This window comes from Meles meles, chromosome 18 (assembly GCF_922984935.1).
Source record: "Meles meles chromosome 18, mMelMel3.1 paternal haplotype, whole genome shotgun sequence".
Classification (NCBI taxonomy): domain Eukaryota; kingdom Metazoa; phylum Chordata; class Mammalia; order Carnivora; family Mustelidae; genus Meles; species Meles meles.
Window position 1 is genome coordinate 48,407,567 of NC_060083.1, and position 21,495 is coordinate 48,429,061.

The 21,495-nt window shown below is 49.2% G+C and overlaps 1 protein-coding gene across 1 annotated transcript in view; it reads right to left on the reverse strand.

Annotated features, from left to right (window-relative positions):
* The window catches only part of LOC123929308 (40S ribosomal protein S24-like), a 576,828-nt gene that overhangs the window by 394,452 nt on the left and 160,881 nt on the right, over nt 1-21,495 (reverse strand). The window lies entirely within an intron of this gene.

Genomic DNA, 21,495 nt, shown 5'->3' on the forward strand with positions numbered 1-21,495 from the left:
AGCTCGGGAATACTTGCACGTACGTGCACACACGCATACTTGCGTCTGTATTTCTGTACTTAAACATGTATCCGTTCAGATCAGTGCCTTCGTTGCGTCTGTATTTCTGTACTTAAACATGTATCCGTTCAGATCAGTGCCTTCGGTGCGTCTGTATTTCTGTACTTAAACATGTATCCGTTCAGATCAGTGCCTTCGGTGCGTCTGTATTTCTGTACTTAAACATGTATCCGTTCAGATCAGTGCCTTCGGTGCGTCTGTATTTCTGTACTTAAACATGTATCCGTTCAGATCAGTGCCTTCGTTGCGTCTGTATTTCTATACTTAAACATGTATCCGTTCAGATCAGTGCCTTCGGTGCAGATCCAACACCACAAGCTTTCTTCTAGTTGTTACTCTTTTCTGTACTTGAACTTTCTTTATCCAACAATCCCAAACTCCCAGGACCCTCAATACGTTGGACCAGTACCCTCATATGTAACCTTCTCCCTTCGCCACCGCTCACACTTGGAGGCCGTCGCCTCTAGGGCTCTGACACCCCACTCCAAGTCACTATCGCCACAGCTCCCTGCCTCTCGGAGACACTCTCCTCACCTGCCCTGGCTCCAACGCCCCCCACCCCAAACACACCACCCTTCCACCCTTGCACTAACACCCACCTTGTTTAGCTTCATTCATGACTTTTATAGGGTGGGAGGGAGGGAGTGTCCCATCTCTTCCATTACACTGAACTTAAAACTACGGAAGATGGAGTCACCGGGATGGTATTTCATTTATCTTTTGGAAGGAAAAACAGATATATTAAATGATCCACTAAAACCTTCCTTTGGCATCTTTGAGGCACTTAAAAGTAACAGGAAGAGGTTTTACTCCCATCTTCGGGCCACCGGGCTTGGGCTTTGGGCTTAAAGTATAAAAAAAAAATGAGCCTCTTCCTGCCTGTTGCTCTCTTTTCTTCTCTGTCATCTGCTAATCTCTCTTCCCTTCCTCTCTGACTTTTTAATCTGTCAAGCTACCTTAAACTTCGTAAGGGACTCGGCATAATTTTTTAGCCTTGGAATCGCTAGTAATGGTCAGAGGAAAATTCAGTATGGTCAGGGGAAGATGAGAGTATGGCGGGGCGCCTGGGTGGCTCAGTCGTTAAGCAGCTGCCTTTGGCTCAGGTCATGATCCCAGGGTCCCAGGATCGAGGCCCACATCGGGCTCCCTGCTCAGTTGGAAGCCTGCATCTCCTTCTCCTGCTCCCCCTGCTGTGTTCCCTCTCTCACTGTGTCTCCTCTCTCTGTCAAATAAATAAAATCTTTAAAAAAAAAATGATTAGAGTATGATTTGGTGCCACTCAAAAACACAGACCGTTCAGACAATAGGTCTGACTCCCAAAAGTATCACTTGGTATTCTTTTTTCGGTTTTTTTTTTTTTAAATATAGTCAATAAGCAACGTTACGTCAGTTTCACATGTATAACATAGTGATTCGAAGCTCTGCGTTATGCTGTGTGGGGCTCCCGATGTGAGCATACAACACTCCTCCAGTCGCATTGACTCTGTTCCCAAGGCTGTGCCTTTCATTCCCGTGCCTTGCTTATTCCAGGCCTGGAAGCCTGTATCTTCCATCCCCCTTCTTCACTTCTTCCGTCCTCCCCGTCTGGCAACCCCCAGTTGGTACTTTGTATTTTCAGGTCTGATCTCTTGATATTCTCGGTGCAAGAAAAATGCTGCGCTGGCTGGGAAGGCAGCTCCACGTGTTAAGCTGCTCAGGAAGTTATGTGGTTTAGATTCGGGCCGAATGGAGAAGTTTCTGAAACCCGCTGCTCTGCCTACGTAGTCGTAATTTGGCTGAAGAGATAAATTCGATGGTGTTTGGAAAATGAATAACAGTTTGAGACCGGTGCACTGGAACCACGGGAGTAAAGCCACGTTGGCGAAGGGGGCTCCCAGGGTCAGGCGCCTGGAGAGCGCCAGCTCTTGCCCTGCAAACCCATTCATCGTCGGGGCCTCGTCTGCTCATCCGTAGGCTCCATCTTGAGCCCGGCCTCTGTGGATGTGGCCACACCTCTGTTTGCGTTGACTCCATGACCTGCCTTCTGGTCAGTTCACTCTCTTGGGCTCCCGCAGGCAAACTAGGGCCTTGGAAACTTAATCAGGAAAGGAAAAGCTAATGTATTAAAACATTCTACTTTTCTCCAGCTGATTCCTACCTTTAGGATGTTATTTTAGTAATAGCGGGGAGTTGTATCTGTGGCTTAAAAGATGAGCCCAGGGCAAACTGCTTCTTTCACTCTGTTCACAGAGGTCTGTTCTCTGGTTTGTGGCTTCGGCTGCTATTTTCAGAGCCCGGCTGCACTGATGCGTCGCCGGCTCTTTCCTACGCTTCTGAAGCTGGCGTGCAGGTTGATGTGGGGACCTTGGGGAGGCGGTAGAAGAAGCCCTGGCAGTAAGTTTCATGGGTGAAAACACTGCAGCCGTGCGCCGTGGCCAGCTCACGTCATTTCCATGAATTTCTAGGTCCAGGATTGGACATCGTCTCACCTATAGTCAGTGAAACCCAGCGTGTGATCAAGTCACCAAGCAAACAGCCACAGTCAGATCCCGGGCCCCAGCACGGGGGACCTGAGACACAGAAGCCAGTAGCCTCGACGAAGGCTCGAACTCTGCAGCTTCACCCCAAGGTGAGCCTCCAAATTGCATTCAGTCCTTTATTCCCCACCTGCCTTCCTCTGAGTTGGGATTTCATCATTAAAACTTAAAATATCCTGGGGCACCTCGGTGGCCCAGTCGGTTAAAAGTCCAACTCTTTGATGGACCAAATCTTGGCGCCGGACGTGATCTCAGGGTTGTGAGATCAAGCCCCCCATTGGGCTCACACGCTGGGTGTGGAGCCTGCTTAAGATTCTTGCTCTCCTTCTCCTTCTGCCCGTCGCCCACAAAATCATAATAAAAATAAAAGAACTTACATTCTTAAATTTAAGTCGGCTGCTTAAATCCCTGAGCCACCCAGGGTGGTATTTTTTAAAATAAATATATTTATATATTATATTATATATACATATTACATATATAACATATGTAATATAATGAGGGACACTTGGATGGCACAGTGGGTTAAGCATCCAACTCTTGGTTTTGGCTCAGGTCTTGACCTCAGAGTCATAAGATCGAGCCCCATGTTGGGCTCTGCACTCAGTGCAGATTCTGCTTGAATTCTCTCCCCGTCTCCGTCCGCCTCTCCCCACCCTATGCTCTCTCTCTCTCTCTCTCTCTCTCTCTCTCAAATATGAATAATTATTTATCTTTTAAATAAATAAATACAGTGAAAAGGAAAGAATCTTATAAGTTCTAGCTGGATGCCATCACTGCCCAAAGGCTCTGAACCCTAAGCCTAGAAACACCACAGCAAACACAGCAGTCACAGCTGTCTTGGAGCTCACATTTGGTGGCAGAAATTCCAAAGAAGCCCATGATACACGAATCAGGTGGGCAGGTGCCAGGAAGAAGTGAGCCCGGTAGACAGAGGGAGAGGCGGGGAGTGGAGCGGGAAGAGCCCTTGGAGATGGGGTCTCCTGGAGGAGGTGACTTCCCTCCTGCATGTCTGTCCTTCTACGCAGAAGGAATAGCCGTTCCCCATCCTGAGTTCCTCACCCCACGGCATCCGGAGTGTTGCGTTGCTCGCTCTTGTCGTAAATGTTTCTGCCTTCAAACACATTTTGATGAGAGTATTACCCAAGTGCACTGTGTACTAAGAAATGAGTAAGAATGATTACCTGTCTCCCCCTGACCCTCATGTCCAGGGTCCGGATTCTTCTCGGTTCATCCAGGGACTATTAAAATTACAAAGCTCAGAGCGCCTGGGTGGCTCAGTGGGTTAAGCCTCTGCCTTCAGCTCAGGTCATGATCTCAGGGTCCTGAGATGGAGCCCCAAATTGAGCTCTCTCTCTGCTCAGCAGGGAGCCTGCTTCCCCTCTCTCTCTCTGCCTGCCTCTCTGCCTACTTGTGATCTCTCTCCCTCTCTCTGTCAAATAAATAAATAGAATCTTTAAAAAAAAAAAATGACAAAGTCAGCCCGACTCGCAAGAACCTGGCACATAGGCCAGGATTATTGATTTTTGACCTCAAGCATGACTGAAAGACGAGGGGATCCCCCCAGGAAAGGAAGCTACTTGAGAAACTGAAGATCAGAAGTTGATGGTTAAGAATACACTAGAGCCCAGGAGTCAGGTGGCCTCAAGGTTCCCGGCAAACCGAGGTCCCGCACCCGCCCCGTGAGCTGCTGCTGAGCGGATCTGCGGGCACGTTAACTGGCATTTGTTTAGACCTTAATACTCTTTAAAAAGCTTTTCATATGATTTAATCCTCACAGCACCCCTGTGAAATCTAAGTGTAATTATCTCTATTTTACAGATGAGGAACTCCGATGTTCAGGGGGGGATACATGGTTTACCGAGGTCAGACGATGAGTGTTAATTGTAAGGTAATTAGCCTAAGATTAAGGAGGGGTGTTTTGATATAAATGGTATTTGACATAGTGCCTGGGTTTAAACATTCTTGGCTCCAGCCTACTGCGCCTGTCTGGAAAATGCTTCACCTGCTCAGAGGTCAGCCCCGCAGCCCGCCATGTGCAGGGCGGAGGGAAGAGAAAGGGTACCGGCCCCCCTCTACCGACCACCCCCCCAAGGAAAAAGAAAACAGCGCAACTCTCAGAAGTGTCCCACGGTTATGGAGGGGCCACGAAATCAGCTATGGCGATTGTGTTGGTTTGACAACATGGTACAATTTGCAACATTTTCATGAAAAGAGAGAAAGGAAATCTGCCACCTTGACCCTGTGCTCGGGGCAGGTCTGTGAGCCCCCTGGGGTGCAGGGAGGACCAGCGCCTTATCTTCCCAGGAGGGGGCAGGCAGCAGAGGCTGCGTCCTGTTCTGTCCTGCCAGCCATCTGGAAATTCTTGGTAAGTTTTAACGAAGGGCCCGGCAAATTGCTTAGCCAGTCTTGCTGTTGCTTCCTTCTTGCTCCTTCTTCCTCCCTCTCTCTCCTTTCTTAGGAAAGAGTGATGTTCTCTTGACTTACTCGTCCCTTCTCACCTCTCTGCGGATCTTCCGCTGCTCTGGGTGGGGCCCTCTTGCCCGGGGCAGGACCCCTTGCCTGCCCTCGGCTCTTCCGGCCTTTCCAAGCTCCTTCTCCATTCTCCTGTCAAGCAGGCTTTCCAGACAGGCCATGCCCAGACCCCTCAGGACTTGCTGCTCCTGCCCTCAGGGCCCTGCATTTACCCCACCTGCCCATGACTTGTGTCTTCTCCTCACCCACATTTCAACTCGAATGTCCCCTGACTCGTGAGAGTCCTTCTCGGCTGACACCCTTGACCAGTGTCACCACCACCCCCTAGAGCCCTCTCTCCCTGCCCTCAATCCTACCACATCAGGTGGCCTTATCTTCCTCATGACATCGAGCATTGCTCTTAATGTTTTATTAATCTGCCTCCTGCCTCTCTACAATGATATGACCTCTTTGGGGTCAGGGATTTTGTCTACTTTGATCACAATTGTGTCCTCAGTACCTACAATGATGTCCGGTACATAGAATGTGCTCAGTGAATATTTCTCAGGTAGGTGGGTGCATAGAATGTCACCCAGGAACTGGGTCCCTAGAGCATGTCACCAAAGTGAAGAAAGTCCAATGCTGTCATTTCATCCAGCGAGGAGTAGTAGGTCTGGAGATGGAAGCCCTGAGGCTGTGGATGGAAGGTGCCCCCTAAACTTCTCACAGAAACCAGCCTCCCTGCGAAAGAGTAGGGAGTAAGAGCCACCAAGGGAGCAAGGCTTCCCAGCTCCCAAGCCGAGGACCAGTCAGAACGGTTTAAAGGTACAGAAACAGGCCCCTGGGTGGCTCTCTCCATTAAGCATCCAACTCTTGGTTAGGTGCTCAGGGTCCTAAGATGGAGCCCCGCGTGGGCTCCCTGCTCAGCGGGGAGTCTGCCTTGAGATTTCTCTCCTTCTCCCTCTGCTCCTCTCCCCACGCATGTGCATTGTCTCTCTCTAAAAAATAAATAAATAAATCTGTTTAAAAAACATAAACAGCTCTGGGGAAACTGGCTGACTGGCCCCGTGACACAGAGAAACCAGCACAGTGAATGAGGTGGTCCGCCACCTTTGAATCGCCAGAGGCCACCCATACTTGAATAATTCCTTAATCTGTGTCATGAGTTAAGGTTCTCACTTGAACCTTGAACTAGTTTATCTAAATGCCTCCTAGACCTCTCCACTGGAAGGCCTTTGGGCACCTCAAACTCGAAGTGTCCAGAACAACTCATGAGAGCGCAGACGGAGGGTGAAATGCTGGAGTCGCCGTTGGGTCAGTTCTCTGTGCCATCTTGGCCCAGTTACTGGATTCCCCTGAGTCCATCTCCGCAACTGTGACGTGGATTTAAGTGAGAGAATACACATGATCTGGCAGCCCTGGTAGCCCCATCACACAAACCCAACTCCTCGCAGGGAACAGTGTGGGATACCAGCTTCAGTGGGCTCTTCTGCTTTTAATGGCTCCTTCGTGTAAGGTACGTGTCATTCTCTGTTGCCTATTTAGTAGTTGTATCAGCGGTTTGTCCCTCGGCCTGGAGAGAATAAACGTGTTGTTGTGTGAGTGTATATGAGATGGTAGCAGGAGCACTAATCTACGTTTCTCCCCTAAGGTCCCAAAGAGCTGTGATGAAGAGGAGGTAAGACCTTCAGGCTTTCAACAAATTTCGGGCATTTGCCCTTAGTCAAGGTCAGCTTCTCCATTAGGTACAGAGCACATTCTCTAGGGCACGGTGCCTCAGGCTGTGATACCTCAGGGGCCCTGGGAAATGTTTGTTTGTTTTTAAAGATTTATTTATTTATTTATGTGAGAAAGAGAGAGAGGGTGTACATGCGCTTGCAGGGGGAAGGGGCAGAGAGACAGGGGAAGGTCTCAAGCAGACCAACTACGGGGCTCGATCTCATATCCCTGAGATCACGACATGAGCTGAACCAAGAGTTGGACCCTTAGCAGACTGGGCCCCTTCATTTTCATTTATTTTAAAACCAGAAAATAAAAAAATGTAACACTAATGAATATACAATCGTGAATGCAGCCTTATGTTTGTTTTTGTATCAACATGTATGTGTGATACAGTTCAGAAAGTTGTTTTTTCTTTTTCCTTTTTTTTTTTTTTATTTTTTGGAAGGGAGGAAAGGACCCGCGAAAGCAGAAATGCTCAGGACCCGTGTAAGTCACAAATGCAATCTCACTGGCATCAGCCCCCCAGATGCAGGGGCAGAGCTGGTCGAGCTAAATGTGGGTGACCTCTCACTCCACCTGCCCTCTGTCCAACTCACACTGCCTCAGGGAAACATTTGTGGAGGGAAGTGTTGGGTGGAGTATTTAGCATTTATATATGCACGTGGTGGGGGAGTCTAACTGGGTGAGATATCTGTGGGGGAGGAGCTTGGCACGGCAGCGTCCAGGGCTTCAAGTAACAAAATCTAGCCTTTTACATTTATTCTTACAGAAGTGGTTTCTATTTATATGTTTCTTGCTGTAAATTCCATTTTCCCAGAGCACAGAAAAACAGGGCTTCTCAGGGTGGATGTCACAAGCAGGTAACCCTCAGGCAGGGTCTTGGAGAGTGAAGTGTTTTTTTGTTTTGTTTTTTTTTTAAGATTTATTTATTTTGGAGAGAGAAAGGGCTTGTGTAAGAGCTGGGGGGAGGGGCAAAGGGAGAGGGAGAATCTCAAGCAGATTCTCCACTGAGTGGGGTGCCCGATGCGGGACATAGTCCCAGGACCCTGAGATCATGACCTGAGCGGAGATCAAGAGTCAGCCTCTTAACTGACTGAACCACCCAAGTGCCCTGAGGGCGAAGTTTTTCCTGGTGGATGGGGATGGGGTGGTAGTGTCTGATCAAAAGAATGGAATTTCACAAAGACCCATTTACACGGAGGAGCAGCAAGTGGACCACGTTGTGGATGTCCTGCGTGGGGCAGGTGTCTCCTGAGGTGTTCTCAGGAGTGTCTCCTGAGAATTACAGATGTCTTCCAGTCAGTTCCTCCCAGACAGGTTGTGGGAGCCTCAAATGCCAGGCTGAGGAGTTGGGCCTTAATCCTGTGGACGGCAGAGGGCCATTGCAGAAACTGAAAGGAAGACAACAGAATAATTGCGTGGGCTTTCAAGAAAATTACCTCTGGCCCCAAATCATAAAGATGATCACAGGGGCACCTGGGTGGCTCAGTGGGTTAAAGCCTCTGCCTTCAGCTCAGGTCATGATCCCAGGGTCCTGGGATCGAGCCCCGCATCGGGCTCTTTGCTCCGCAGGGAGCCTGCTTCCTCCTCTCTCTCTGCCTGCCTCTCTGCCTAGTTGTGATTTCTCTCTGTCAAATAAATAAAATATTTTAAAAAAAAAAGATGATCACAGGGGATGAAAGGGTGTGTATGTTGGGGGCAGGGTGGGGGGGGTGATGCAGGGGCAGGGGAGACCAGTGCCAGTGAGGTCAGGAAGAAGATTCCACTAGTTCCAAGAAGAGAGAATGAACCAATGCTGTGGAAGAGAGGGCAGAAAGGTTGGAACGGGGCCAGCCACATTTAACCAGTACAGTGGATAGCATTGCCGATGGGTATGAGGTAAGGGAAGCAGGGAGTGAGAGAAACTGAGAATAACCTGGAAGTTTCTGGCTCTAACCATAGGGGGAATGTTGATGCTATAATTAGGGTTTCAATCAAGAGAAAGAGGAAGAGATTTGAGAATATGGAGGGAGAGTAATGAGCCTATAGTTTGAGCCACCCACAGGCATCTCATGGACATGCCAGGTCCAACAGACAGATAAAAATTTGTAACTAAGAAATAAGCAGGAGAGGATTTAATGAGGGAATCATCAGCACAAAGGTGGTGGTTGAAGCCACTGCAGGGAATGAGTGAGAATTAGAAAAAATGGGGTTAAGAATCAGAACTGGGGGCAGCTAGGTGGCTCAGTTGGTTAAGCATCCAACACTTGATTGCAGCTCAGGTCATGATACCAGAGGTTGTGAGATAAAACCATGGGCTCCAAGATAGCTATGGAGGGGGCTTAAAATCCTCTCTGCCCCTCCCTCTCCCTTAAAAAAAAAAAAAGAGGAATCAGAAATAAGTGTTGCCTGGGTGGTTCAGCTGTTTAAGATCTCTTGATCTTAAACAACTGTTTAAGTTGTTCAAGGCTCTTGATCTCAGCTCAGGTCTTGATCTCAGGGTGTTGAGGTCAGGCTTTGCATTGGGGGCAGAGCCTCCTTTAAAAAATAAATGAAGGGGAGGCTCCTGGGTAGCTCAGTCAGTTAAGCATCTGCCTTCAGCTCAGGTCATCATCCCAGGATCCTGGGATTGAGCCCCACCTCCAGCTCCCTGCTCAACGGGGAGCCTGCTTCTCCCTCTTTCTTTCTTTCTTTTTTTTTTTTTTTTAAGATTTATTTATTTGACAGATAGAGGTTACAAGTAGGCAGAGAGGCAGGCAGAGAGAGAGAGAGGAGGAAGCAGGCTCCCAGCCAAGCAGAGAGCCTGATGCGGGGCTCGATCCCAGGACTCTGGGATCATGACCTGAGCCGAAGGCAGAGGCTTTAACCTACTGAGCCACCCAGGCGCCCCCTCTTTCTGCCCCTTCCCCTCGTCATGCTTTCTCTCTCTCTCTCCCCACCCTGCTTCGGGTGCCCACTCTGTCTCAAATAAATAAAATATTTAAAGAAAAAAAAGGGGGGGGGGCCATAACTGCATTCTGAGGAAGCTGCCAGGAGAGGGGCCCTTCAGGTTGTGACTGGAGCTTGTCCAGAGAGAGGGCAGCACAGCCAGAGAAGGCTAACAGTGGTTGTCATCAGCTGGTAGAGATGTGGGGTCTCTTTCCCCACAATTTTCTATATTTTTGAATTCTTTTATCAGTAACTATATACTGGTTTAAAACAACTTTTCACTGACCAAATAAAAGGGGCAGTCCCCAGTAGGTTAGGCGCTGCTGACCAGCGCAGCGCCCTGAACACTGAGCAGAGAGACAGAGACGGTAAACCCCAGTTCATCACACAAACCCCTTCGCCAGCAAAGGCTCCCACTCGCAACCCTCCCACCCCAGAGGAACTAGGGCTCCATGGCTGTCCTGTTTCCGCCCAGTGACCTCTCTGGCCACAGATGATTGGACGGGATGTGCATGTGACACTGGCTAAGCCAATCAGAGCCCTTCCCAGGCCGTTGCCGAGAGAGGGCGGCTGAGGACGGCGGCCGGATCTGGGCGGTGTGAGCTTCGGGGCTGTCGGCTGCCATGAAGGCAGGAGGCCAGGCAGCCACTGAGATCCCGGGTGAGCGTGGCAGGCAGAGGCCGAAGACCCGTACAAACAAGAGCCCGGAGGGAGGCCAAGGTTTGGGTCACCAGAAACAATGGTAGAGGAGGATCGGAAAGAGCCGGGGCTCCTAAGACCACCAAGCGCCTCGTGAACCCTGCTGATTTGGGACATTCTCTAAATGAGCAGTTGTTGAAGAGTTTTAAGAGAGGGAGTGGCCCAACCTGGATTATATTTTAAAAGATTAACAGACTCAATACAATGAGAAGTTGTAGAAGAGTTTTAAGAGAGGGAGTGGCCCGACCTGGATTATATTTTAAAAGATTAACAGAGCTGGAAAATGCATTGTGGGGGTGGGGCAAGGGTAGAGAGCAGCTTGGAAGCCCCCTGGGGTGTCCAGGCCACTAAGGGTGGAACCAGATTTTGTGGTAGCGGGCAGGATGGAGGGAGCGTGAATCAAGACAGGACCCTGGCGGGGGAGGGGGGGTGGTAAGGAAGCGGGGAATCAGGACCAAATGGTAAGTAGGTGATGGTGACGCTGTTACTGAGATAGCAAAGAAGGGAAACATCGGGGCTTCCATTTGGACATAATTAGGTTGAAGGAGCCGCTGGCATGTCCCAGGGGAGAGGCTGAGAAGAAGGCAGTGGGGTACATCGGTCTGGAGTTGGGGAGAGATGGGTTAGGATGGGTTGGCCCTGGATGCTGGAAATGTGGGTGGCATCAGTCGGCCGTTGGTGCTAAAGCCATGGGCATAGTTGAGACCACCTGGGATCTGGGGAGGAGGGCCCAGCACAGAGGCCTGGGGAGGACAATCAGAGGACTGGGAGAGGAGAAGGAGCAGGAACGTGGGAGGAAAGGACTGTGTGGTGACCTGGAAGTCCACAGTGGACTGCCCTGGCTGAACCCCCATTGAGGCCAGAGAAAGACCCTTTAGATTTGCTAATGAAGGTACCCTGACCTTGGACAATCTGGATGGAGGTTTATCTTAAATTGGGGCGGGCCTCATCCTTCTGGAATCTGGATTAAAAAATAATTATGAAGGACATTTTCAGTGCAAATGGAGAACTGTGAACGCGGACCTTATGTTAAATAATATGGTATTAGCATTCAGTTTCTTGTAATAACAGTCTGTGGTTAAGTAAGAGGATCCTGGCCCTTAGGAGACACACATTGTAGTATTTATTGTAGTACTGAGGGGTGAAGGAGCAGGATGCCTGCAGCTTCCCAGTGATTCAACAATAGCAACAGAACTAAACATGCCCACCTACATGTATTTATATACGTAATTTGTATATACTCATTTTTGCATCTATTACCTGTATATAAGTTATGTACTACATATAAGTATATTATCTATTAGGGAGAAGAAAAGCAAATGTGGCTAGGCCGAGGGTATTTTAATACTTTTCAACATTGCGGGGCGCCTGGGTGGCTCAGTGGATTAAGCCGCTGCCTTCGGGTCATGGTCTCGGGGTCCTGGGATTGAGCCCCGCATCGGGCTCTCTGCTCTGCGGGGAGCCTGCTTCCTCCTCTCTCTCTGCCTGCCTCTCTGCCTACTTGTGATCTCTCTCTCTGTCAAATAGGTAAATAAAATCTTTAAAAAAAAAAAAAACTTTTCAACATTGCTGTAGGCTTATGTTTTTCCTAGAAGAAAATTGGGAAAAAAGCAACTTAGAAAAAGTGAGCGGCAGGTGATGAGGAAAGGGAAACTGCAGAATTCTGAAGGAGAGAAATGGTACAGGAGCTGGAGGAGAACGTGACGTCAAGGCAGGATTTTAAACACAATTTTTAAAAATGAAAAGTTTTTTTTTTAATTTTATTTATTCATTTGACAGACAGAGATCACAAGTAGGCAGAGAGGCAGGCAGAGAGAGAGGAGGAAGCAGGCTCCCCGCTGAGCAGAGAGCCCGATGTGGGGCTCGATCCCAGGACCCTGGGATCATGACCTGAGCTGAAGGCAGAGGCTTCAACCCACTGAGCCACCCAGGCGCCCTGAAAAGTTTTTTAAATGAGAACATGTGTGTATGTATGTTGAAAGGATTGATCCTATGGGAAGATAAATTGGTGAAGTCAGAACGGGGTGAGAGGTTGGGGACAAGGTCCTTGGGTAGGCAGGCGGCGGATGAGGGCCACCAACACACGGAGGGCAGCCTGTGGCCCGAGGGGACACTGTTCCATGCTGGGCTGGGCCACGGGGGTCACTGATGGTAGATGTTCCTGTCTGATGGCTTCCATTTTCTTCACCCAAGTAAGATCGGGGCTGGCAGCTGGCTGACAGGACCCCGAGGGCAAGTGGGAGGCTCAAGCAGATTGGGGCGCGGGGCCAAGAAAAAATTGGCAAATGTGTGGTTTTGTGTTTAAGATCTGAATGAATGTTCTTCATTGGCTTAAGGAAGGAGCCAAGAGAGGAGAGGTTTAAGTCTTTTCACCTCAGTTTTTCCATCTGTAACAGGAGGGAATCATACTGGGAGATCTCAAAGGACCCTCACACTCCAGTGCGCTCAGGGTCCCTTTGTGACAGGCACCTACTGGGGAGTTTACTGAAGAGCGTGTGTTTGCATTGTTTAAGAATTAGAGATCGCTAGTAAAAACTGGACGCTTGCCTAAGAGATTTCTAATTGAGAGTAAAAACTAACGTATACAGAGAGACCCTTTAAAGGCAGGCTGTGTAATGCCTCGGGGCACCCCTGGGGAGTGCGGGGGTGGCCCAGAGGTCCCTGGGGCTCTGAGATGCCATGACAAGGCGCCGTTTGGGTGAACGCAGCACGAAGCCCTTTGAGAGTAAATTCTGCTCTCTCCTGGCTCTCAACTGAAGTTGGCATCGCACAGCGTGAAATGAAACAGCAGATTAATGTGATTAACACTGAATAAACCTCTGTGTGCGGGCAAATATAGCATGAAGTGGGTTCGGGAATTTTAAAATATCTATTATTAAAGACAGCCCGCGGGGCTGCGGTGGCACTGAAGACAAAGCCAGAGGCTGCGCTGGAACTTGATATCCCTGCGGTCCTTTCCCCAGCAAGGTGCAGCTGCCGGCTTCTCTGTGAATGCTCTTTCCAGGGCCTCTCGAGGGATCACCGCCTCTACCCCATTTTAGAGATGAAGAAACTAAGAGCAGTCAACAGCCGGCTTCCAGTATCATTGAGGGCAGAGACAGGGGACGTCGTCACCAGCTCCCTGTTACCGGCTGAGCCCCAGGGGGAGGGAAGGCACCTCTCAAACACCCCCCCACCCCCCACCTAGAGCTGGCTGGCCAGCCAAGTGCACAGTACTGGGAAGTCCATTTCTGGCGGGCTTGCTGGGCGCCGTGCTCTGTGCTGAATGCTTTGTGCAGATGGTCTCACTTAGTCTTGATGACAACCCTCGGCGGTTGGTATTATTAACCCCAAGAGGAAACCAAGGGCAGAGAGATTAAATAACTTGCCAAAGGCCACCCGGCAGAATCAGGATTCAAGCTCAGATGTGTCTGCCCCGGAGCTTGTTCTCTCAACTGCCCGGTCCCAGGAGAGCACGGTGCGGACCTTGGAACTCTATAGAGCCCTTCACCCGAAAGCCCTAGCACAGCGCAGGGCGAGCTTGACAAGTATCAGTCTGGTTGGGAGAGGGACTGACAGTCTGAACGGGTGAATGAATGAGTGGAGATGTGACTGCCCGTCTTGTGGGGTCTTTCTCTTCAAATTGAAGATTTCCCCATAGCTTATGAACGCTTGATCTAATTAAGGCAAAGAGGCATCAGAGAATTGCGGGGCCTTTCCTTTATTAACTGTCAAGCCCAGTCTGTAGGCTGTTTATGTGCCAAGGTCAGAGATCAGCCTTTAGCTGCTCTCCTTTGATCCATTCTGCAAAGCCCTGAACATAAAGTTTATTGATGCAAAACTGATGGGCAGGCAGGGGTAACGAGGTGGCAGGGACAGAGCAGAGCAGGAGTCGCAGCCACGCTGGGGTCAGTCGTGCTCCTTTGCCATGCTGACTTCCTATGCTCCAGGTTACTGGGCCCTAGCCGTGTGCGCTACAGTCCAGAGGGGCAGCGAATGTTGTCTGGACCTTGGGCAGTGTTCAGGGAGCCCATCGAGGTGGGGAGGGGAAGGAGTCCTGACTCGCCGTTTTGTCTAATAATTTGGAAAGGAGAGAGTGAGGGACAGGACTTAGGTAGGGATGGTGGTGAAACTTCACAGACCAAAGGAAATCCTGTGTAAGCCTCCAGAGACAGGCCTGGAAATCGGAAAGAGGGACGTCACAGTCACATCTGCAGTTTGCAGCCAGCCCATGGCTGGGATTACCCCTGTTACCCCACTGTTCAGCCCTGTCTCTGCGGAGCTCGTGCCAATGTGTCCTCCTCAAAGGAGGTGGGGGGGAAGGGCGTGCCACTCCACACCTGCCTCTTGCAGAGCATCCCAGGAGTAAAAACCAAGAGGGAGGCAGTAAGTTCCAGGAAAGGGAGGCAGATCCATGAGTTGCTGAAGCTCCTGCCATTCAAAGCATGGAAAGGTCTCTACTCTCATTCCTTTTTACCAAGACCAAGCTGGATTCTATACGATCTGAGCCAAAGCCGTGGCTGCAGTTCATTTTATTTTGTGTTTTTTTAAGATTTTATTTATTTATTTGACAGACAGAGAGTTCACAAGTAGGCAGAGAAAGAGGGGGAAGCAGGCTCCTTCCCGAGCAGAGAGCCTGATGTGGGGCTCGATCCCAGGACCCTGAGATCATGACCTGAGCTGAAAGAAGAGACTTTAACCCAGTGAGTCACCCAGGAGCCCCTGCAGTTCATTTTATTTTATTTTTAAAGATTTTACTTATTCATTTAACAGAGAGGGAAAGTACAAGCAGGGAGAACAGCATGCCGAGTGGGAGGGAGAGCCTATTCCCTGCTGAGCCAGGAGCTGGATGTGGGACTTGATCCCAGGACCCTGGGATCAGGACCTGAGCCAAAGGTGGCCACTTAAACTGAGCCATCGGCGTCCCCCTGCGTTCATTTTAAATGCTCTCTTAGTGTAACTCAGAAATGGTGGTTTTCCAGAGCAAACACTCATCTGGATGGAACCCTGGCCCCCTTACAAACTGAACAGTCCATTTAGAAGCAAAATAATAATGATGATAATAATAACAAAATCAAACAAACCAACCCCCACCCTCCCTTGTTTTATTTCCTTAGGAAACAGTCCAGGTTCAAGGTCTAGTCTGAGGAGGGAATGTCTCCTTTCCTGGTCTGTTTCTGGATAGGCAGGGAGACAAAGTCCCTTTTCCTCTTCTCTGTGGCAGGGCTGGGCCCAGGCTGCATAGAGCTCTAGACAGAAATATCCGCCAAGGAGCCGGGAGGAACCTGGGGCTTCAATGGCAGTGACCTTCCCTTGAAGTCACTGAATGATGAGCTACTGTTATCGTCGGGCATAGGATAGGAAGGTGATTAAGGAAGGATCCCAGAGCAGCACTGGGCTCTAGCTCAGTCAGTAATACTCTCACTCTCCCGGTCATGAGTTCAAGCCCCATGTTGGGTGTAAAGCTTACTTAAAAATTTGAAAAAAAAAAAAAAAAAAACAAAAAGAAAATTCTGGAGACCCCACACACACACACACACTGACCACTAACTATGTGTGTGTGTGTGTATAAAACATAATAAATGCTATATTCACAGCAGGAATAAAGTGTTTTAGGTGCACAGAGAAAGAAGGGGAGTGGGAATGGCTGCGGTGGTTTCTCAGAGTGGTTCCCAGGCCAGCAGCACCAGCCTCACCTGGGAAATTAGAAATGCAAATGACAGGCTCCACCACAGACCCACTGAATCAGAAACTCTGGAGGGGGCCAGAGTGGTAAGAAGCAGCCCCCAGGTAATTCTAACGTAAGCCACAGTCTGGGAATCACGGAGCTGTTGCAACAGCGTCTTATTTTTGCAAACAGAGTTTAACTGGGAATAGCCATAGTCTTCACTTATGTATCATCTGTGGCTATTTTGCTGCTAGCCCGTAGAGTTAAGTAGTTGCAACAGGGACAGTAGCTGAAATAGTTCCTGTATCTGTCCCTTTTCAGAAAAAGTTTGCTGCCTCCCAAGGAGTAGGGGTGAGGAGAGGCTGGTCCCCTGCTCCCTCACCCCCCTCCTGTGGCCGGTGCTGCTAGGGCCTCTGGCCATCACACTTCAGGCTGCTAGTGCTGGGACTCAGCTCTAGTTTAGAGACCTCCTGAAAACTGTATAAACAAAGTCAATTTTATGTATCATAAATACATATTGGTCAACACAATTAGGTGGTTTTTTAAAAGTCAAATGAGCAAAAAGAAGAAGTCCTCATTCCAGGAAGCCCCATGTTACTGTCTGCCTGTTTGGCCAAGCACTGTGCTTGTTGCTTTAGGTATACCCTTCTGGATGGGTATTGTGTCCCCATTTTACAGATGAGGAAGTTGAGGCTCAGAAGAAAAAGTAACCAGAGCTCAGCGGCATAGAGCTTGGACGGGATCCTGGGGTCAACCTTGCTCCCGGTCAGCCTCTAAGATAATGCCCCCAGTGGACTAAGGGACACTCCCCAAGAATCTGTTAATGTAACATACTTTTCATATTTTCTCTAGTGGAAGAGATAAACGAGCAGGCGCTAGAAAACCAAACCCAGGCCTACTTCTTGGGGGTGTTCTTGGGGGTGGGGTGTGCTCCAGGGAGCACGATGAGGGGAATGAGAGGGAACGGAGGGCCCACAAGGGCACAGGACCAGCTCCCCCTGCACCAGCCCCACGGGGCAGCATGCAAATTCTGCATCAGTGCCGGGTGTGAGGCCGGCCTTCAGGCAGTGTGAACACCCGAGGCCTCCCAGCGCCCTTCCCTTTCCTCAAGTACCTGTACCGCAGACGGCAGGGCCTCTGCCAGCTCCTGGTTGTCAATGTGGGGGTCTGGGTCTGTATAAGGGCACCCCAGGGAAGCAGGACCTGTTGGTCAGGCAAGTCTTGTGTCTATGTGTGAGGAAAAAAAGAACCTACCAGGGTGTTTCCTGCCCCGATACAGGAGTGGAATGGATGCGCTGGTCAGTAAGATGCCACGTTTGCAAGCAGACTGGGAACTCTGTTACCGTGGGATATCCTGGCAACATCGATGCTACAGACTGAATATCGGAACAAAAGTAAAATCCTGCTACCCCTTAAGCAGCCTGGGAGCTGATACACCATTGTCTTGGTGGCAAAAGCAGCAACTAAGGAAGTCTTTTTTTTTTTTTTTTTGAAGATTTTGTATATTTATTCATGAGAGACAGAAGGAGAGAAAGAAGCAGAGGGAGAAGCAGCCTTCCTGCGGAGCAGGCAGCCCGATTGCAGGACTCGATCCCAGGACTCTTGGTCACGACCTGAGCCGAAGACAGACACTTAACTGACTGAGCCACCCAGGTGCCTGGAAATCCCCTCTCCTGTACACAGTTATCTGCTTAGGAAGATTAAAAAACATTGTTTTTTGTGTTTTTTTCAACAAAAAACATCCTTAAACAAAAGAGCTCCGGATGTCTGGGAAAACTCAGAAGTTTTTGAGGAGACTAATGATAAACAGCTTTCTCTCATCAAACAAATCATTTTATTGTTAATATTTTTAAAAATATTTATTTATTTGAGAGAGAGAGAGAGAGGGAGTGCTGTTATGGGGTGGGGGAGGGCTCCTTCCCATGACCCCAAGATCATGACTTGAGCTGAAATCAAGAGTCAGATGCTTGATCGACTGACCCACCCAGGTGCCCCCGACATTTCTATTTTAAACAAGCTTCTTCGGACAAAATTAATAAGCATCTAAGCATCTTCTGAGTGTCTTCTACATGCCGGCCGTATGCTAGTCTCTCTAGGTTACTACATCCCAGCCTCCCAGCAACTCTGAGGGGCCCCTTAGCAGTTGGGCGGCCAGGGCTCAGTCAGGGGAATGGCACTGGACTGGGCCTCACTGACAGGGAAGCAGAGCTGAGTTTTGGACCCGGGCTGAGTCTTGTCCTGCTTTCACAGCATCACGTTTACTCTGCACCAAAATCTGGGTTAGGGAAAGGGCGATGGGAGACCAGGCAAACAATATCGCTAGTCTGTGGATGGCTTCAAATCAAGAGGGGACCTGGATGGCTCCCTCCGTTAAGTGTCTGACTCTTGGTTTCAGCTCAGGTCATGATCTCAGGGCCCTGGGATGGAGCCCCACATTGGGCTCCATGCTCAGTAGAGAGTCTGCTTAACAATTCTCTCTCTCGGAGCGCCGGGGTGGCTCAGTGGGTTAAGCCTCTGCGTTCAGCTCAGGTCATGATCTCAGGGTCCTGGGATCGAGCCCCACATCGGGCTCTCTGCTCAACAGGGAGACTGCTTCCCCCTCTCTCTCTGCCTGCCTCTCTGCCTACTTGTGATCTCTGTCAAATAAATAAAATAAAATCTTTAAAAAAAACAAAACAATTCTCTCTCTCTCCCTCTGCCCCTCCCCCAACTCAGATGTTCTCTCTTTCTCTAAAATAAATAAATCTTTTTTTTTAAAGATCTTTTTTATTTATTTGACAGAGATCACAAGCAGACAAGAGAGGCCGCAGAGAGAGAGAAAGAGAGAGAGAGAGAAGCAGGCTCCTTGCTGAGGAGAGAGCCCAATGTGGGGCTCGATCCCAGGACCCTGGGACCACGACCTGAGCCAAAGGCAGAGGCTTTAACCCACTGAGCCACCCAGGCGCCCCTAAAATAAATAAATCTTAAAAAAATATCAAGATACAAAAGTGTATTTTAGGGTGGCAGTTCTTGGACCAGATGGAACCACGCTGCCATCAGTAATGGACCCTGGGCTACTGGGTGGACTGTATAGGCTGTAGATTGTGTGCAGGTTTCTGGGCCCAGCTGTGATGTCAGCTTCTCTTTCCCTGTTGCAACTATTGTTTTAGGGAGATCTTGCCTTGAAAGATTATTTCATTTTTGCATTTACATGATCTTTTTTTTCCCTTCCAAATCTCAAAAAGCTTTATTGTGTTAACAGGTTTCATCCTTAGAGCAAGCTTGGGAGGAGGACAGGTGTTAGCTGTCAGTTTGATAGGTAAGACTTTAGGAAAGTTAGTTCAATTGCCTAAAGTCATATGCTAATAAATGTTAAAGTAGAACCTAAAACCCGAGGCCTCACCAAGATACCTGCAAAACCCCGAGAGGAAGACTTGGAAGACTCAACAAGTGTAGGCTGAGATCAGCCACCTACAAAGAAGCAGACTTGGCTAAAAACGGGCGATCCAAATGTCTACGAAAACGTAAGCCTCTGCATCGCTTGTGGTTTCAGAAGAGCTGTGATCTGCCCACCCAGCACCCAAGAGAGAAGTCTAAAAAGCAGGGCTTTGGTGTCCTTCTACATCAGGGACAGACCAACGCCCTGGCTTTTTAGAAGACAACGTCCTGTTTCGAGGAATTGGGAACAGCAGCTGAATGTAGCTTGCCATGGTGGAGCAAGGAAGATTAGCCTACTCATCCCCCTGGCTCGTGGAGGAACCTTGTGGTGTGGTTTGCCTTCCTGAGTAGCTTTTCTGTGAGGAAAGTCAGCTGGTCAAATGTTGTTGCTTGGCAGTCATGTTCTCCTTTTAAAGTGAATCGACATCATGGGTGTGTACCCTTCTCTCCATATTTTTTTTAAAAGATTTTATTTATTTGACAGAGAGAGATTACAAGTAGGCAGAGAGGCAGGCATAGAGAGAGAGGGAAGCAGGCTCGCTGCTGAGCAGAGAGTCCGATGTGGGACTCGATCCCAGGACCCTGAGATCATGACCTGAGCCAAAGGCAGTGGCTTAACCCACTGAGCCACCCAGGCGCCCCTTCTCTCCATATTTTGATTACATTTTTCCTGAGTTAGATGAGCTCTGAAGCAAGGGACCTGAAGAACTAAGAACCAGGTTCTGGGTGATGATAAATTTGATAAGAGTCTTACTTAAGTAACTACCCAACCGTCCATGGGTAAACCTTCACAGGAAGTCAAAACTAGCTGGCAGATGGGAAAGATGGGGGAAACAATAAAAATGGAGTCATGAAACAAGACTCCAGAACGAGGTGGAGTAAAGTTAGAGTTAATTAAACTAAAGTAAAAGAGCAGGTGGAACCTGGGACAGGCCAGGAGGGGCAGAACAGAGCACTTGGGCCACCTGAAACAGCCTAGACCTAGACCCAGTGGAGCAGGGGGAGGGGGGAAGGGGGTGCTCTGGACCCAGATGTCCTGTGGGAGAATTCCGCTTCAGCTGCCTCTGAGCTGACTGGGGACCTCATACCTCTTCTGTACACTCTCCTCCTCATCTGCATGGTGGGCCTTCCTCAAGGTTGAAAGGATTAAATGTGATAATGAACATGATCTCATTCTGGCGCCTGCCCTTAAATGCTCAATAAGTGCTTTCTGTTATAATCCCTATCCTTTGGGATTAGACATTATACACAGGCTGGAAACTGTTGAAACGCACTACAGCATTAAGTAGCCCCTTACACCAGAACCTGGCTGCAGTTGTGGCTCACCTGTGTTCTCTGCTCGGCGGCACGTGTCCATCACGCACAGCTCGGAAAGCCCAGAAACACTGTTGACGACATTGGCCTGCAAGATCTGGGCCCAGCCAAGGGCATTTTTTTTTCTTTCTTTTTTTTTTTTTTAAAGATTTTTATTTATTTATTTATTTATTTGACAGAGAGAAATCACAAGTAGGCAGAGAGGCAGGCAGAGAGAGCGGAGGAAGCAGACTCCTGGCTGAGCAGAGAGTCCGATGTGGGGCTCGATCCCAGGACCCTGAGATCATGACCCGAGCCGAAGGCAGAGGCATTAACCCACTGAGCCACCCAGGCGCCCCCCCAGGGCATTTTCATTCACTGTTCTCTCTCCCAGGAAGGCTCTACCCCTAGACAGTGACAGGGTTTGCACCTTCATTTCCTTTTAGGCACGTGCTCAGATGGCACTTTATGGGAGAAAAGCTCTGCTTGACCTCCCTGCCTACAGAAAGTACCATCTAAAAAAAAAAAAAAGGGGGGGCGCCTGGGTGGCTCAGTTGGTTAAAGCCTCTGCCTTCGGCTCAGGTCATGATCCCAGGGTCCTGGGATCGAGCCCCACATCGGGCTTTCTGTTCTGCAGGGAGCCTGCTTCTTCCTCTCTGTCTGCCTCTCTGCCTAGTTGTGATTTCTCTCTGTCAAATAAATAAAATATTTAAAAAAAAAAAGTTGCATCTACACTACCCCCAGGGCCTAGGGTTCTATTCATGTTTCCTACTTGCTTTC